This window comes from Pygocentrus nattereri, chromosome 1 (genome assembly GCF_015220715.1).
Source record: "Pygocentrus nattereri isolate fPygNat1 chromosome 1, fPygNat1.pri, whole genome shotgun sequence".
Taxonomy (NCBI): Eukaryota; Metazoa; Chordata; class Actinopteri; order Characiformes; family Serrasalmidae; genus Pygocentrus; species Pygocentrus nattereri.
In genome coordinates this window covers 38,045,843-38,063,159 of record NC_051211.1, presented here as the reverse complement: position 1 = coordinate 38,063,159, position 17,317 = coordinate 38,045,843, and the positions used below count along the sequence as shown (strand labels likewise).

General features: G+C 40.7%; 1 non-coding gene across 1 annotated transcript; it reads left to right on the top strand.

Moving 5' to 3' along the window:
• The first annotated feature begins 3,987 nt into the window (after positions 1 to 3,987).
• LOC119264416 lies at positions 3,988 to 4,151 on the top strand. The gene has a single exon (XR_005131017.1). It is a non-coding gene; the product is annotated as a U1 spliceosomal RNA (small nuclear RNA).
• Positions 4,152 to 17,317: the final 13,166 nt, after the last annotated feature.

Sequence of the window (17,317 nt, the reverse complement as noted above, 5' to 3'; positions counted from 1 at the left end):
GCCATCATTGCATCTTTGTCTTCAATCTGAATGCCATTGTTTTGCTTCTCAATTTTCTCCCCAGTTTAGACCCACCCACTAGTTAGGACGCCCCCCCCCCCCACCCCCCGTCACATGATACCACCAGCACTAGCAGGACAAAAGCTGGCATAGGCTTCCTCCAAGATCTGTGAAGTGAGTCACCGCATCTTTTTAAACTGCCGCTAAGACAACGTCATTGGACAGCTGAACACGCTCAGAGAAAAGTGCCAACCACCAGTTCTATTGTGTCAGCTAACAGACCTCTATGCTGGCTAGCATCACAATGGGGGAGACGGGGTGGGGGGGCATCCTACCCACCCAGAGAGAACGAGGCCAAATGTGCTTGGAATCCCAACCACAGATGACTGTAGCATCTCCTAATGATAAGGCCGACACTTAGACAGCTGTGTCGCTTGGGAGCCCCTGAGTATCATTCTTTATCAACAGTTTTTCTGCATAAATGAAAGCACTATTCATCAACTACAGAGAAAATTGCTGTTGCTAAACACATCAGCTTCTTTAATGCACCAAACAGCTGGTTTTGGTAGGCCTTATGTTTTTGCTATGACTCTTATTGAATAATTGTTGATTTTTCAGCCTCAAGGTAACCTGCTTTACTGGCATTGACGCTTGCTTGGTCCTCAGTTTGAGAAACAATGACAAATTCCAGGTGCAGATGGCAAATGTAGAATCAACTCTAGACATTTTCTTAGCACTCTAGTGCATGGACTAAGTGATGTAAACATTTATTTGGACAAGATGAGCAGCCAATTGATCAATGACTCCTGAAATAGAAATTCTATTTGCAAAAAGGGAAATTAAAATGAAAATGGACCATAAAAGGACATACATCCAACATAAAATTGAGAAGCATACAATGAAAGTCATAAGCCACATTTGAACTTTATATTTATTGTTTAATTTAAATTCAATGTGCTGGATGTCACTGTCCAAAGATGGACTGTTATATGTGTAAAGTCACAAATGCATTATATACAATATGTAAAAAAAATCAATGAACTTATTGTTGACTTAGGTGTTCAAACTCACAAATGAAATGTGTACACTCGCCATAAAAAAGCATTGTCAACAGAATGGGAAGCTCTGGAACAGCCACACATGAGCCTAAGGTCAATGCACAATGTCAAGCATTGGCTAGATAGTATAAAATGAAATTCTAGACAATTCAATGCTTGGTCACTGTATTTGCATGCAAGACATATGCGAGATTCTGACTGACTCAACACAACAATTAATATTTTTCTCTTACTTTTATAGTGCCATAATCATCCTTATGAGTAGTGTGGGGGTGCAGACTTCAGAGTTCATTTCATTCAGCTCTGCACCTGTTACTGTGGGAGACAAAGTGCATTAGTTATTTTAGAATTGCATAACTTTGAAAAAACAAGCAAAGCTCATCACTCATTTAACTCTGCAGTCATGAAGTCATAATAATTCTGAGAGTAGATTGTTTAAACATTTAAAAAGCCCCTGTGAGCCACTCTTCACCCTCTCTGAGTCTCTGTAGTTCAGTTATTACATAAAGCTTTGATACTGAAGCATTACGATGCAGTAGAGTAACACTTCACATGCTCACTAGTTGGCCAAATAACACCCACCTTCTCTCTGCTAAATAAAGGCCAATTTGCCATTCATTTCCCTCATTCTTGTTCTCTTTCTCTCTCTCTCTCTCTCTCTCTCTCTCTCTCTCTCTGTATGAGGAAAGAAGGGAAGTTTTGTTTTTGCTTGATAATCCCTCAGAGCTCATAGGTATGTTAAAAAACTGAACGCAAACACATGCACACAGTTGCACAAGCTAAGCTGCTTATTATTACTTCCATAGTCTTTTCCTCCCTATGTTTTTCCGCCACTGTCCACTGCCTATATTTAGGAGAAACGTGGGCTAAGAAACTGAGATTTAGAGATTGAGATACGGCTAAGTGACGGTTCACAGATTATTAACATTTTCTTCATTTTTGCGTGGATTAGCAACTTTGCAATTTAACATCGTGGTAAACAGCTAGAGAGCTGTAGTTCAAGCTTGGCTTTGCTGCATGGTGACCAAACCCAGTTACCCAAATCCAGAACATAACCATTACAGGAGAACCCACAAAGCTAATCGCAGGTCAGCGCACTCTACCAATCACTTTGAATCTCTAGTTGTCAGTATAACTTAGCATTTTGCTAAAAACGCACAGTGAAATCTCTCAGATATCAATCATGGTTAAAGCAGCCCTGACATTTACAACGTTGACACTTCCACTGCCTCCACTAACTGCTAAGGTTAATAGGCAATATAACATGAGAGTACACAAATGAAAACCCCACTGTTCAGTCCTAGAGGCACAGACTCGTCATTGTTCTTTCTTTTGTCTGAATGACAGGAAATGTGTGTGTGTGTGTGTGTGTGTGTGTGTGTGTGATGAATAGCACATTTGTGTGCGTGTGCCTCGTTGACATCCTAATGATGGGTTTTCGGCCTGCCAGAATCTGAGGGAAGAAAAGAAGCAGGAGTGGTTGACTGGTCGTGTAATACAGACATTTGCCACAACTCGCAGAAAGAAAGGCCGCTAACATTTTCTCCCAAGGTACGGCAGCATACCGAGTCTGTAATTAGACGGCCGTGGACTTTGAGACAGACAGGGTCCTCTGAATTCCTCGCTCTGGCCTCTGCACATGAAAGTCGGTGGCCAGCTGTTGTGTGAGGTGGAAATTGGTCCCAGATGAAGGGTTTGGGCTCCATAAAGAGACTCATTCTCCAGATGTGAGGGGGTTACGGTCAACCTGACCACCATTACTGTACTGTACCACTGAGTCACTAAAGAGTTATCCATCGCTCCAGCGAATGAGACACCTCTCCCTGCTGCCTCTTTGTGTGTAAAAAGCAACTTAGCGTCCCAGTTTTAAGGAGGTCAAGAGGTACCAAATACAGTGCTTGAAAGTGAGATAATGAAAAGCAAGATCTCTGGATCTGACTCATACTGAGAGTCATAATCTCATGCTCTACTTACAGCAGCGCATGTGTGGCCTGAAATCCACGGCAGGAAATGTGAGGCTGTGAGTTTGAGACTAGATAACAAATTGTAGTAGATCCACATGTGATAATAACCATGCCTTTGAGTGCATTGGGAGCTGCACCACTAAAGGTAACAGCAGTTACCAGTGTTACCTGCTCAAAAACCATACATAATGAGCATCTAATTGCTGCACTACAAATGTAAGCTATGCAAAATGTACATTATTAATATATCATAGCTGCAATACCAATGTCATCTGCACAGAACAAACAGTACTAGCATGTTGTAGCTGCACGACCAATGCTATCTACACAAAAGGTAGGATGTCTGTTATTAGCTTATGGTAGCCATGCTACCAGTGATAACTGCATTTGTTACTTGCACTAAATGAACATTCCCAGACAGCAAACAAGGCTTAAATCGGTCCCATTGCTGGTCCCTTATATTCAAGGTCTAGCTCGTTTTTAATCTCCTCATACAGATTTAAATGCAATGACAAATTTTTACGAACAACTGATAGAATAAAAAAAAAGGACTTAAAATGATTTGGTTGAAAATGTTGTTGCTGACACTAGTTTACTAACAGCTGTATAATGGCCATTATTTATGATATTGCTGTTTGAATTATGTACTAAACTACTTTCCGAAGGCTAATAAATGCAAGGAATGAAGGAAAATTAAGTCAATTTGACTGTAAGTGCAAAAAGAGTACAGAAAAAAAATTCTCTGCTTAACCACTAGTGGACTGTCCAGCAAACACTGTATATATAGCCATTGGGCCACCAGCTTTGCTGTCAGAAGACAAACAGTGACCCACTCCTCTTGTTATTTGGTTTGTTACTATATCATAGCTGCATTACCAATGTTAGCTGCACTGAACATAGGTTATTAGCATATTATCGCTGCAGGACCAATGTTAGCTGCTCCAAATGTATATAATTAGCATACCATACTTACCTGGCAGGGGTGATACCATGATCACGAAGGTGGTTCACCCAGGGCGAGGCTCTGCCATTGCACTTGGGTGGTGCTGACCCTTGCGAATTCCCCAAATGTTGGAATCTCGACTGCATAATTTCTGGTAGTGGGGGACTGCGCTCGCGCTCTCCCCTGACAAATGGGGGCAGTTGTGTGCTGGAGGTTAGGGAACTGGCCCTGTGACCGGAACATTGCCAGTTTGATCCCCAGCACCGACAGTCCATGACTGAGGTGTCCTTGAGCAAGACACCTAACCCCCAATTGCTCCCCAGGCGCAGTGGATAGGGCTGCCCGCCGCTCCGGGCAAGTGGGCTCCCTAGTGTGTGTGTGTCTTCACTAGTGTGTGTATGTGGTGTTTCACTTCACGGATGGGTTAAATGTGGAGGTGGAGTTTCCCTGGTTGTGGGATTAAAAAAGTATCACTTAACTTAATATCATAGATAAACTGCAAATGTGAGCTTTATAAGTTCAATATTAGTATACTGTAGCTGCAATACCAAGGTTAGATGCCCCAAATGTAAGTTTTTAGCAAGTTGTAGCTGCACTACCAAGACTTGAGTTTCCACTGGAATGTTTTGAAAGTGTCTTGCACTAAATGAACATTGTTAGCATATCATAGCTGCAGTGGCACTGTTAGCTGCATTAAATGCACTATATAAGCATACTGTACACTCTTGAAAAGGGTTCTACGTGTTACCAAAAAGCATTTTGTAATTGTTACGATGTCAACTTATAACATTACCAAAAGTGTTTTTGATACTGTATAGAAGCCCCCAAAAAAGTGTTTTATATAGAACCATAGTCAGCACAGTATCACAGAACCCTTTCATGGTACAAAGAACAGTTTAATCATGCAAAGGGTTCTTTGCATATTAATGGTCCTATATAGAACCATTTTCTTTGAGAAAGAACCCTTGAAGAATTGAATTTTAAGTGTGTAGCTCCAATGCCAATGGTAGCTATACAAAAAAAATGTACATTATGAGTATATGGTGGTATGGTAGCTGCACTAACGTACATAATTATCATAGCTAAAGTACAAATGGCAGCTTCATTTGCCAATTAAATCTACACACAACAAAAATGGTTCTATATAGTACCAAAAAAGGGTTCTTTGGCTTGTAACAATAGTGAAACCCTTTTGGTGCAATATAGAATCCTATAGAGCCATTTATAACACATTCTCCATTAACCTGAAGAAAACTTTTTTCATGCAAAGGGTTCTTTGAGTGTTCATGGTTCTATATAGAACCACTTTCTTTACTGAAGAACTCTTAAAGAACAAACTTTTTAAAAGTGTAGTTACACTAAATGGACATTCCACATGTTAGCATTTAACATTCATCCAATTCAGTTACTTAATGTATCTAAGATGTCCTCTCATTATAAATAACCAATACATTGTGTTGCAGATTGAGAACGATCCATTTGAAAACCATGATTACCATGGTTAAGATGCATTATGAATAAGAGGGAGATAAATATTCATCAGGGCTGTCTGTGCAGTGTTGTTGGAAGCTAACTGGTGAGGTGTGTTGTTAAAAAATCAAATCTTTTTGTGGGTCGTGGGTGTACAATTGCATCAGTGTCTATATGAGGGGACAGCAATACACATATATTATTGGCAATTGGTAGCTACATTACACATTCCTCCCGTAAAGTAGCTGCACTTCCCAATGGTAGTTGCATAAAACAGACAATGTGGGCATAGGGTAGCTGCTCTACTAATGGTAGCAACATACACCAACAGCACTCAACAGAGATCATTATCAAAGCAGTGTTCTATCAGACAGCATTAGGCTGCAGGTTTGTGAAAGCTCACCTTACTTGAGCTTTCCTTATCTGTTCTCCTTCAGTGTGTACTGAAATGGTCTCTCCACGTGTCCTCGTGGTCACCTTACACAACCCAGCACAGTGGCCAGCTACAGAAACTTAAGTCCAGCTCAATTGGACAATAGCGGCAGGGTCACTTGCAGTCATTCACACACTGTCCAAAGCAGTCAGAGGAGTGAAATAAAGGAAACTGGGCTCTTCCAGTTGGCCAATAGGTGTTACGGTCAGGGCCAAAGCTCTGCTAAAAAAAAGCTCTGTGCTCTGCTTAGACATCACTTAATAGAGTCCCTTTGTTTTTTTGTTTTTTTTTTTAGAACTGACTGAGAGATCAAACAAAGTAATGCTACCACATCGTCTGAAACTTTCAGCCTTTAACTTCACATTTTCTATGAGCTCAGATGTGGCTCTATAAATAGGGCCACTGTGCTATAGGGCTACTGGAGCAGAAAAAGAAAAAAGAAAAACAGGGTAGTTACTGTGGACAGAGGCAGTGTGAACAACCCCCGTCCTGTCCCAAGCACCCACGACTACGTGAGTGTGTGATGGATGAGGGTTCTTATTTCTCAGGTCAGACGGGACCTGACGAGTGAGAATCGCGTCTTGTTCCTTCGCGGGGCACGGCAGACATCTAGGCACCAGTCAGATGGCTTTTGGGTCTGGCACCGGGCAACAGGGCTTCTGTTTTTGTAAGAAAACACTGCGACCTGAAAATTAATGTGAAACAGCTTTTGCAAACCCACTGATGTCATAACACTGACATCAGAGTAAACCCCAACTGATCTGTCTGTGCTGCTCACAATAGAGTCATTTTGTAGCAACTGTTGCAAGATTTGATAGAAGCATTTCAGAACTTTGAAAACTGTTGCACAACTCAAAGCATGTTGCGTATATCAAGCAAACTTTGGCAGTGTCATTTCCTACATGCCTGTCGTTTCACTACAGCAAAATAGTGTAGCACATTAAACTTAATGTCAGCTAGCTACTCTAAACATACACTCTAGCATTCCAGATTGATTGGATGCATTTTTTGAGTTCTTGAAAAGACAGAATTGTGCAAATTTCTCATGATGTTAAATGATATTTTGACAAATTTCTTTAAAGCTTGTCCAAGCTTACAATAGATTCTAAGAATAAACAGTAAACATTTTACTTGAACTCTGTAAACATTGACATAACCATGCCATAAACATGACATTGCAGCTGGCATATGCTGTAATGATTTGTCATGACTGCATATGTGTCATGTCATCATTACCAGTAATTATCATGATAGATGTCATAATGTTGATTGTCACGGCTAACAATACACACTAAACATTAGCATGTTATCACATCAAACATCGACCTGTCAGGAAATGCAAATTTTTGCTAATTGCCCTCTAGATAGAATCATGACATGAAATATTTTGAGCTCTTTTTATATTGGACATAATCTGTCACGACAACGTATGGCAGCATATAACAGCTGCCATGACAATGTTAAAGTAAGGGTTCAAGTAAGTGTGAGAGGTCACCTTGTTTTAAGTAAATGGTTATCAATTCTAGCCATCTGAAAAACAATAGCATACAAATTTGCATGCAGTGTAGCCCCTCAACCCTTTCTCTCTTCTATCTCCTCTCTATCTCTCTCTCTCTCTCTCTCTCTCTCTCTCTCTCTTCTGTCTCTCTTTCACTAGGCTAGTGGGTGAGGTGAGCTTCCAGGCCATGAAGAGCATCTCTGTTCTGTACACAAAGGGCTCTCTCTAATTCGGAAGAAAGCTTTGTTTCCGGCGTGAGATCATTGTGTTGTGTAGGAGAGGACAGGAAGACAGCATGAGGCGAAGACAAGATGCAAAGAAAGGAGTAAGGGAAAAGCAGAGAGTGAGAGAGTTAAAGAGAGAGAGAGAGAGAGAGAGAGAGAGAGAGAGAGAGAGAGAGAGGATCGAGTTTGTTGCAGCCTGGTGGCATAGTTGCACCCAGCCACAACACGGCAAACAAATCCAGAGGAGCTAACACTGACATCAGCACACAAAGCATACTATAATGAAAACGACTGAGAGCATTTACCTCATTACTCATTTCTAGAATGGAAAATATCCCCTTTAATCCCTAAAGGTCATAGTTATCACTGGTAATCACAAAAACATTGTGTAAATTGAAATGAGGTATTTCTGACTCATAACATATCAGCAAGTAGAGAAATTCTGACCCAAGTGTAATTTCTAATAAAGTAGCAAACTACAAGATCAGGTTCATTACAGTGATTTTATCGTGAGTTATCTTAGCTCTTACCACAACTATAGGGGTTTTTGACATGATACGAAATATAGCAAAATCACTGTAACACACAGCATCTCATATCTTATTGCTTTAATAAAAAAGATAAAAGTATACAGCATGATAAAAGACACAAATGTTCCATAAAAATCACTTATTATTAATAGTAATGGTAGTGAATCTATGGGATTTCCACTATTATGTTAGCTCAAATCTAGTGATAAGGCTGCATTCGTTTTCCCACGTTAAATGTTATATTGTTTATAGCAGACCTACTAGAAACACAGATATTTGAAGCAAGCTATTGACATATTCTTTGTATGTATGTTTTACAGTGCATCATTTAGTAAATAGTTCAATTCAAAGCCTAACACTGAACATTAATGGAGGATGTTGCTTGCCTATTAGCTATAAACTAAGCTAACTAGTCTAGTTCTATTTGTTTAGTTCAAAGAAATCTGGGTTCATACATATGAATATGCTTAGTCTGGTTTTGCGTTGTTTACATTGCATGCTAATGCCAGGTAACGTCTATCAATATATTTGGTCTTTCTTTTTTTTTAACTTTCAGTCTATACCCCATGTGATGACTTTTGATTGTGGCAGCTTTGAGCTGATATTATCCTCACTTTCACATTTGTACAGTATAAGCGAATGGCAGCAGTGATGCTACAGTGGTGGGATTAGAGATTAGTGATTATCATGGTGTGCTGCCATGGGTATGTGTGGTCACTGAGCTGATTACCTGAGCTCTCTGTGTGTCTCTCTGAGGAGAAATAAGTCACAGGGGGACACTGATCCCCCAGAGCAAAGCAGGGAGGATTGTACTGTGCTATTCCACTCTGCGTCCTGTAAGGACAGGATTCAACAGGGCCCCAAAGTGCTCTAAGGCCAGGCCAGGCCAGGAGCTAACACTCTTTCAGAACACAAGGTGATAATCTTCAGGCTTCAGGGCTGCACCTTCACTCCCTCTGGGAGGCAGGGATAGATTCACCATCTGAACTACTGGGAGAATTCCTGCTGGGCTACTGTTGGTCATGCTATCATTCAGCAAACAGTGAGATAGAATGAGAATGGGAGAGAAAGAGAAAGAGTGAGAGAGAGAGAGAGAGACATGCATGAGTGGCTCAATGCACCTGTCCAACCAAACAGTCCAACTGCCAGAATTCAACAGAGCATATAGAGAGAGGAGAAAATAGACAACAGATTGAAAAAAAAAGAATGGGGGGATTAACCTATTAAATAGATTTGTTTATTAAAATATTTATTACACACTTCTATAACCTTAGAATAGCTCAGCCAGTTTGCATGAAAGCCTTAGTATGTAATAAGCCTGGGATTGCAAGAGGTAGAGCAAACTGAATATACATCAGTCTTTATAAACTGATGGTGAAAAAATGTACTAGGAGCTATTTTTCCTTCTGCCCTCTCCCTCTGCTTCTCATACACCACAGCATTGATATAAAATGCAGGGAATGCTCTGTAATGGCAGGTCATTTGGTGTTATGCCCCTACACTGACAGTTCATGTGAAAATGTAATACTTGGGCAAAAGCTTTCAAATGTCATTGTCCATTTTTATACAGATTTTAACTATAGAACCCACAAATGATTCCCCAATGTAAAGGTATCAGTATTGATATTGAGATATTAGCCTTGGTATAACTAGAGTGAACATAAAGTTAATGGCATTGCTCAACCCTTTGTTGCAATCATGACATTACATGACAGTACGCTGATTTTTCCATAGCTTAACCCCTTAAAATCCCACTATAGGGACTTTAATGCAGAGTGGTTGAGCTATTCTTGAATTATTATTATTATTGAAGTGTGTAATTAAACTTGATGGCATAATGGTCATTTATGGCTATTTAAGGGGTTAAAGAAAACATTGTATTGATATTGTCATATGAGGACCAGTTCTCAAAAAGACACATCAGGATGCGAAGTATCAATATTTCAGCATCAATTCCCATTCCTAATCACAACAGCAGAATATGGATGTGGTATAGCACAATAGTCTGTTTATGATGGCTAATATTAGAATGGCATGCAAAAAAATCAAACAATTTAGTTCATTTAGCTTATTTAGCTAATTTAGTCATCAATGGGGACTTGGCTAGTTAGCTAGCTAAAAGAAAAACTGTGTCACTGCACTGCTTACACGGAAGCCAGGTAACTGATTTACTCTCTGATTTATTTTTTGAGAACAAATATATACTCTTAGTTGATGTTCTAGACAAAATGCTGGTGCTGTCGCATGCTAACACTTAAAAGCTGAATAATATTAAAAACAGCACACATTAAAGTCAGTAATGAATATTAAACAAGCTGTTGATCCTAGTCAAAAAACTCTTCAGTCTGCTTTATATAGAAAGTGAGAAGCCATTACACCATTTCTTTCTTTGAGGAAAAAACAACAAAAAAACCCAAGAAAAAAAAACAGTCATTTCACTGTCAGATAGCTGTTTATGCTGGTTCAAGTACATTATCAACACAACAGCTACTGCTCAGCTAGTTTGGTTATATCACTGAGTACCAAACAAAAAGCAGTGTAACAAAGGTGTTTTAATAACATGACTAATGGGTTTGCACAAAAGAAGGGATTTTTGTGTTCAACCCACAAATGTGTTTTTTCATAACGACTATTGGTGGGCTGGAAGCTTTACAGATCTTTGGTAAAAATTTCATTAAATCTAATTAGACATCAATATCATTGCTATATTGAGCCATATGCAAAAGTTTGAATGTCCCTATTTAAAATACAAAGGAAAAACATGAATATGGTAATATTCTCTGCAAATTTTAGAGCACACTGTTTATGAATTTAACAGATTGATAAAAAAAATAAATGCATCACATTTTTTCCAATATGTTAGATAAAAAAAAATACAGTAACTGTGCATTAAAATGTGTCAAAGATTGTTTTCTTTTGCATACAAATGTAATGTTTAATTTCCAGTTTAAAATGCTACATTACTAAGCTGCACTATGCTGATGGTCAGTTGTTTAACCTAGTCCACCCTTTCTATGGGAAGTGCTACATGTGACGTGCAATCAGAAAGCAGATGCTCGCGGTTCAAAACCAAAGGTGAAGTTTCACTTGGGGACAGGCAGAGAGGAGTGAAAGAACAGGCATTGGTCATATCCAGGATAATCCATACAATATCCAAGGCAAGCATCACAAGATAAGGCAAGGCAAATCCGCAAAACAGGCATAGAGTCAAAAAACCAAAGTAGCAAACAGACCAGGCGTAGGTACCAAAAGGGAAAGTCCAAAAACAGGGTCAAGAGAAATAGCAGGCAGGAAGTCATACATGAAGACAATAAACACAGGAAAGAGCGCTCAGTAAGTTTCCAAAGAAAACAATACTTCACAAAGACCTGACCTAAAGCCTGGGCTTATATCTATCCAAAACTATTACATGACCATACTACACAGCTGTGAGGAATAGGAAGGAGGAACCTATCTCTGATAGGTCGATGGTGTTGTGTCCTGGGTCATGTGATAATGCAATGGATCTTGGGAATTGTAGTCCTGAAACATATGTGGATTGGAAGCAGGTGTGACACTGCACCAGAAACAGTGTGTTCTGGAGATAAGCCGAGGTTGGTCCCCTTTGAAGGGTGAGTTCATACTCTAGTTCCTAAATCACTGAAGGGTGATGTTCATAGTGCAGCCCAGAGAGTTGACACGTATAGCAGGCAGGCCGAGTGATGATGGACTGCAGGGGACTGGGCGTCGGCTACAAGCGGATAGAGTGTCAACACCCATAAACCTTGCTTATGAGTAATACTGTAAATTTTGAGGGTAATGCTGAAGGGCTGGTCACCATCCACACCCTTTATAAACACACACACACACACGGACACACATACGCTCAAACACCCTCATACACACTAAATTTAATGTCACCATGACACACACATCACACACACACACAAGGCTTAGATGTTCAGGAGAGAAGAGAGCGTGCTCAGTGGTTGTAATATTTGGACCATTGATTTAAGGTTGCCAAGCGATGTTTGTGCAGGGGTGGTAGAGTGCAATTTGCTTTCTTGTCGACATCAGTGGATTTATGAAGTGTTCCCCAGACACAGATCAATGCAAAGGGATGCTGGGGAAGCAGACAAAAGGGACCAGCCAAAGGAGGCCAAGAGCTCAGAAACTGCCAGAGAAGCAGTCAGCTTGTGTGTGTGTGTGTGTGTGTGTGTGTGTGTGTGTGTGTGTGTGTGTGTGTGTGTGTGTGTGTGTGTGTGTATGTGTAATTGTGTGCAAGACATTTTTGTTGATTTTCTAAGTGAAAATAATGTATGATGTACTATCACTATTTATTTATTGAATTCAACATATGTGTTTTGCAATGGAAATCAATGAGAAAATTATTTAATTCCAATTAATTTTGACTTCTACTAGCTTACCTTTTTTCATCACTTTTTTAAATGTGAGCCAATAGAACTCAAAATTACTTGGAATAAATTTTTTTTTTTTCATTGACTTCCACTGCAACTTAAGAAAATTGATCACATTATTTAACGATATCATCACGATTTCCCACATTTATCTTATTTGCTCAAGTTTGATCCTGGAGAATTTTATCATAACTCTAGGAGTGCACAAAATAAGCTTTGTCTATATGTCTTTACTATTTTTCTACTTTCTATAATCCAATAAACTGACAATTAAATCAAGTGATTGCAGGGGAAGGATGAAAATAAGGTGAATACAGTTACCAGTTTTCATTACCAATGTCCAGTGAGAGCAACAGTAGCTACATGTTTGAACTTGCTTTCATAGTGCTTTGTTAGGTCTTGTTTTGAGGGTAACTGAAACCTTGTTGCTGTGTTTTGCTTGTACAATGTGCTTCACTCAATGTAATTTGGTGATAAATAAATTCACAGAACTGCATTAGCTGAAAGAAATTTTGCGTTTATCAACAGAGCTGTTAATAGAAAGTGCAGTTTAAAAGCTGAGTTTGAATACAACCTAAATCAGCAGCAGGTCAAACACATGAGTTTGAGGGTCAAAATAGGAACGCTTTTAATGACATTAGAAAAATAGTGGCATAAATAATTAATAATCTTCAAATGTTATTAACATATTATTAACAGCAAAACATCGACATCACTAGTTATTTATGTAAGTAACCAATAAGTAATAATATTTATGTAAGCCTTAGGCTAAATCTAATGAATCTAAATGTTTACGCTTAAGTATATCAAAAGTGAAACCTACTTTAGTGTTTGTTAAAAAAACAAAAAAAAAACAATAAAAATACAACTGACCTTATTAGAATTTAGGATTAGGATACATAGTTGGGACATTTGCTTCCACAAACATCCATCCCTCCATCCATCCCTCCATCCATCCATCCATCCATCCATCCATCCATCCATCCATCCATCCATCATCTTCCGCTTCTCCGGGGTTCGGGTCGCGGGGGCAGCATCTTAAGGAATGAGGCCCAGACCTCCCTTTCCCCAGCCACTTCCACTAGCTCTCCAAGGGGGATTCTGAGGCGCTCCTAGGGCAGCTGGGCGATATAGTCACGATAATCACGATAAAGTCAGCTCTTTCTTTACCACAACAGACCGGTAAAGAGCCTGCATCACCGCTGACCCTGACAGAGTCCAACTCTCGCTGGGAACGAGTCTGACTTACTGCCAGCCATGCGAACCAAGCTCCTGCTTTGTTTGTACAGGGCCTGAATGGCTCGTAGCAAAGAGCCATGTACCCCGTACTCCCAAAGCACCTCCCACAGAATACCCCGGGGGACACAGTCGAATGCCTTCTCCAGATCCACAAAGCACATGTGGACTGGTTGGGCAAACTCCCATGAGCCCTCCAGAATCCTGGAGAGGGTGAAGAGTTGGTCCAGTGTTCCACGACCAGGGCGGAACCCGCACTGCTCCTCCTGGATCCGAGGTTCGACTATAAGCCGGACTCTCTTCTCCAGTACCCCTGCATAGACCTTGCCAGGGAGGCTGAGGAGTGTGATTCCCCTGTAGTTGGAACACACCCTCCGGTCCCCTTTTTTAAAAAGAGGCACCACCACCCCAGTCTGCCAATCAAGTGGCACCACCCCCGATGTCCACGAAATGTTGAAAAGGCGTGTCAGCCAAGACAGCCCCACAACATCCAGAGCCTTGAGGAACTCGGGACGGATCTCATCCACCCCTGGAGCCTTGCCACCAAGGAGCTTTTTAACTACCTTAATGACTTCGGCCTCATTAATGGACGAGCCTATTCCCATGTCTCCAGACTCTGCCTCCTCATTGGACCTCAAAGTATTCCTTCCACCACCCAATGACGTCTTCAGTCGAAGTCAGCAGCACACCATCTCCACTATATACAGTGTTAGTGGCACATTGCTTTCCCCTTCTGAGTCGCCTTACAGTTTGCCAGAATCTTTTCGGAGCCGACTTAAAGTCACTTTCCAAGGCCTCACCAAACTCCTCCCACACCCAAGTTTTTGCCTTGGCGACGACTGAAGCCACAGGACTACTGAAGCCGGTAGGACTCCTTCTTCAGCTTGATGGCATCTCTCACCTGGGGTGTCCACCACCGGGTTTGAGGATTATCACCCTGACAGGCACCTACTACCTTGCGGCCACAGCTACAGTCAGCTGCTTCAACAATGGAGGAGCAGAACATGGCCCATTCTGAGTCAATGTCCCCCACCTCCCCCGATATCTGGTTAAGGTTCTGACGGAGGTGTGAGTTGAAGATCAATCTGACAGGTTCTTCTGCCAGACGTTCCCAGCAAACCCTCACTATACGTTTGGGTGTGCCCAGTCTGACCGGCATCTTCCCCCACCACCTGAGGCCCACGCCTTCGGACACTGCCCGATCCACAAAGTAGTAGTAGTAGGGGGTCGGTGGTTCCACAAACATATATAGAAAAACACAGTAAAATAGGGCACACTCGTATTGCATTAAAGAAGGCAAACAGTGCTCACCGCGTGATACAGAGAGACTGAAATAGAAATAGTAGAGCACAGAATAAAAGAGAAAAGACAAGAGGGCCACCCTTGAAGACTGCCATAACATACAGTGATCACATGTGATGCACTGCATCCCATCTTATGGCAAAACTGGTTGGACAGACAATCTTTTAGTTACAGACTTAGGCCCAATCCCATTTCAGCCCTTGTCCCTACCACTTAGCCCTTATCCCTCCATTTTGTGTGTTGATGCCAAGGGGTAGGGTGTCCTAATATCAGTTGAGATAGAGGGGTAAGGTGGATTTTTAGGGCTACATGGCCCACTCCAAACAGAGTGATGAGAGAAAAAAATGGCAAGACAGCTGCACAAGCAATTGACAAAACCCATAAATGTAAGTATTTACTTCGTTAGGAAATATGATAACCATTGTATTATCTTAGTTTAAGGTCGTTTGAGTGTATTATAGTCCTAAAAATCGCTAGTAGTATGCTGATGTTGTGCAGCATAAATGGTTTTCCCATTCCATCTTAAATGGTGCAGCAGTTCTGATGCTTTAAGCTGGAATGGGACAATTCAAACAAGAAGCTGGCAGACAGCTGACTTCAGCTTTATATCACTGAAGAGTTAGGGGTGGGTGATAATAAATATTTGTCACATCTCCACCTTCTAATTTTTAACTAAGGACCAGCAGCAAGGTTTCTAAGCTTTACTGGTCCTCTGTTATCACTGCAGACTGGCATGGTCACCTACAGAACTCTGCTAGTAGTCTGTTAATAAAATAATGTGCATTTTTATTTCAGTGATATCCAATTTCATAGGTTAAGATTTCAAACACTTCCTCTTTTAACTCCAAGGGGCAATGTGACACTCAAAAACAAGGGTTGGAGCAGAAACGAAAGAAATGGCATTAGGCCATTCCTTAAAAGACAATCTATTCTAGTTTAGCTCTCTGAGCCATTTTTATTGCATGCTAGCATACTTACATAAAGAAACAACACTATTTCTAACTTGATAAGTGTAAAAGTGATTTTTATATTACAGACCTTATCACCCTTTTAAATCTTGAGCCCTGTAATGGCTTAGTCCCAGCTAGCAGCTAGCGTGGCCTCAGAGGAGCTGCGTGACCCCTGAAACATGTGTAAGGAATGTTGCACTCCAGTAAAGCAGAGACAATTTATTCAGCCATTATGTGTATAATCCTCCCCCAAGGACTTTTCTTCCATGCTGTGACTTCCTCTGTCTCTTGGCATTTTGCACCTCCGAATGGCTCCTGGAGGTGCTGTGTGACCCCCTCCCTCTCTCTCTCTCTCGCTCTGTCAGCCCTCCGCCATCCCTGCCAGCGTTGCTGCATACAACCCCAAAGAGATTACACCGGGTTCCACGTGTAAGAAAAAGTATCTAATTTCTCTTCTGTGTTGTGTGTGTGGCAGATTAGCTGAAAGTTCCCTTGTGGCTTGTGTGTAGGCCGCTATCTGAATGAGTACATGGAGCTAGCCCCCGCTATTACAGCATGGACGAGGGAAAAAATGCTAAACAGGAGCAAATCACACAATTAATTAAATTAATTCAGTGATCCAAATGGGGCCATCTCACGGGGAGATTACAGAGCTGTTGATAATTGCTGCTGCTAGCTCATTAAATTGTTTTACATGAGACCTTGTACAGGCGAGCTCTTTTGAGATGCTAATAATCGTCGTTCACCAGCAAACAATAGAGAGTCACTGAGTGGAAGCACAACACAAAAAAAAATGGTAATGGAGACTGCTGCAAAAACAGCGGTGGAGAGAGAAATCGCAATGTACTTGGCTTTTCACATGACCGCTGACAGTAATGTTGAAGATATTACATTCTTGCTGTTTTAAGAAGATGAAGGAGATAACCTGTAGCTAGCATAGAAGCTAGCACACATAGCTGACAAACATAATATTAAAGCACTATAGACACACACACACACACACACACACACACACACACACACACACACCAGCAGATGTTTTTTTATTTAATAATGAATGAGAATCTTTCAAGAACTTTAAACTCTCTACTGTAAAGCAGTACATAATGTAAAAAAGGTTAAAAAGGACAACAACTACCAATGTAAAAGCCAAAATGCAGCTATGAACAAAAAAATGTGAAGCAAGAAAGTAAGTAAAAAAATCTGTCCTATCCACTCGTACATAAAAGTATGATCACCTCAGTCATATTACGTTTTCTTAGATGGTTTTAAGTTAAAATGAGTAAAACATCCTCTACAGAGGCTTAAATAT